Raw genomic sequence first — 3,035 nt, forward strand, 5'->3', positions numbered from 1 at the left:
TATATATATATATATATATATATATATATATATATATATATATATATATATATATGTACAGTATATATATATATATATATATATATATATATATATATATATATATATATATGTACAGTATATATATATATATATATATATATATATATATATATATATATATATATATATATATATATATATATATATATATATATATAGATTTACAGTATATATATATATATGTATATATATATATATATATATATATATATATATATATATATATATATATATATATATATATCAAAATATGCACATTAAAATATCCACTTAATGTTTTATTGACTGGATTCTGTAACAAGGCAAAGGACACCAAGGATTATACAGTAGCGACTAATTCTACTTTGCCTTTCATATTTCCATCTTTAGGCCTATATAATTTCTATCTTTATGTTTTTAACTCTAACATTTCAAACTGTTATTATTATTATTATTATTATTATTATTATTATTATTAGTAGTAGTAGTAGTAGTAGTAGTAGTAGTAGTAGTAGTAGTAGTAGTAGTAGTAGTGGCTATGAATTCGAACATTTTACCATTTTTCTACAGGAAAAAAGGGAAATGAACAAAAACTTCATAAATTAGAAAAGTATTTTAATGATTTTTCCTGATAAGTTTTTATGTAATTATTTATTTAGAGTAGTTAGTTATATTAAGCCGTATGTTTAGTGCTCATATAAATTCAATATTATTTGTTAAAACCTAACTGAACATTCTTGACATAAGCAGTTGAGTTATTTTACTCTAAATTAACATTAATAGAATAACCCTTTTTTTATTACACAAAAACATGATACTTACAGTCCATCAACTTCTACCATGCTACACTCTCTTACGACAAAAACCATCAATCTTTCACCCTGTCAAGCTCAAGATATCCTTTCATCGCCTGCATTGTTAATTTTCAGGTTATTGAAGACCTTGAAATTAATTTCTGTTATCCCCGTCTTAACTTTAATTTCCGGGGACTCTTGTAAACCCACAGAGAAATTAACACGATTATTATTTTGGTCCAGACCTCTTGCCTTTCCAAAATTTTGAAGGAATTAATTCACTAGCGGCAAAATTTTCCTGATTTGTAAATGGCTTCAATACCTACATTTCCACAGCCTTTATCTCTTTCCAGTCTTTTCTTGGCAGAATCTATCCAGAACACACTATTTTCCATGACCGACCACCCCTTGCATCTTTCTTTCCAATGACAAACTTTCAGGGCAGGTTTCAAAACTTCACCCCGCCAATCTTTTGGAGAAGGCATCCCTCTCCCTCCTATGCACTCCTAGGTGACTCGTGAAGGGGGACGACCTGCTTAGACGTTATCCGAAGTTTTGGCCTTTGCACATAAGAAGATTTTAACGGGTGGCTCCAAGGAGACTGAGACCAGGGCGAGAGTTCAACCTACAAGTCCTTGCTCTGCCCAAGGCCCTAAAAGCAAACTAACTACTCCGTCCCAATTAATCAACATTCAATAAATGTTCATTTGTTTATTGTTCCAGTCATCAGTGTCAACTTCTTATGAATGAAAATACAAGTTAAAGTAAAAGAAGCTATTAATGTTATACGCCATAAAAAGAAAGAGAAAACAAGTAAAATTAAAGATAACTATTTCTCCATGAAAAATTACTTTGAAATAATTACTATTTATGGTAACCCAATGTTTTACGAGCTTAGTTAATTGCAAAACCCTCCCTGAGTAAACGATTAAGAGATGTTATGCAAAATGCATTTGTTATATGTGAGGACTTGTGCCGGGTTTTGACCCTTTGATCATAGAATAAATATTATTGTCTTTGTATCGGCTCAATTAAAACATTTCCGTCACGTTGCCAGTTGTGCTGGTGCTGGTGGTGGAGCTGCTACGGGATCCATTGAATATATATATATATATATATATATATATATATATATATATATATATATATATATATATATATATATATATATATATATATATATATATATATATATATATATATATATATATATATATATATATATATATATATATATATATGTTTGTGTAAATATAGGAATTTTATATTTTTTCAGAAATTACTTTACTTACATCATACTTTAGCACAAGAACAATGATAGAGACATTTAATTATTATTTTAGTGCTTTGTTCTTATTATTAACAGTTCGTTTATGGTCCAGTTTTGTATAAGTTCTCACTATCATGAAACTATAATAATATCTTCGTATATATATATATATATATATATATATATATATATATATATATATATATATATATATATATATATATATATATATATATATTCTATAGCACCAAGGTATGATGTTTACTGTATGCCTATCCTGTTTATCGGCTTTACTTTAATGTTAGTTTTATGTTTCGGCAACGTTTGACATATTCAAAAATAAAATACGTTATTTTATATTTCATTACTTCATTAGCAATCAGGCGGTCTCATATTTTACAAGCATCGAAAAAAAAATTCGTTATACAAATTTTTTTCCAAAGAATTCTGTACAGGATCGGGTGGAATATTCACAATTCTCATATATACTGTATTTTCAAGAAGATATTCCTCAGATCTGTAACTTAAAACATTATCTTATATACAATATAGTTATTAGTGAAAATGAATTTCATATTTTCTGTCAGGTTTTCTTAGTGTTTCAACACTTGCTAGTTCGATTTTCTTTTTCCATATCCTCAAATGGTCAGGATGACTACGATACAATTGAAATTACAAGGGCAAAACCTCCAGTTCTTGAAAATAACAAAATATTTTAGAGTTATCTAGATCTTAGAGGAGAAATGCTATTTAAGTGATTATACTCAAAAGTACGAAACTAGGAAAGTATTGGTACTTCACTTTAGGTGATTAATTATAAAGCCTGTTTAAGCAAATTAACCCATTCGAGGATATTAGTGATTGGGTGGTTTGATGATAAATTTTCAATTAGCGATGATCAATTAACGAGTAAGATGAACGGCACCAAGTCTTAAAGCACCTATATAAAG

Source organism: Palaemon carinicauda, chromosome 6 (assembly GCF_036898095.1).
Source record: "Palaemon carinicauda isolate YSFRI2023 chromosome 6, ASM3689809v2, whole genome shotgun sequence".
Lineage (NCBI taxonomy): Eukaryota > Metazoa > Arthropoda > Malacostraca > Decapoda > Palaemonidae > Palaemon > Palaemon carinicauda.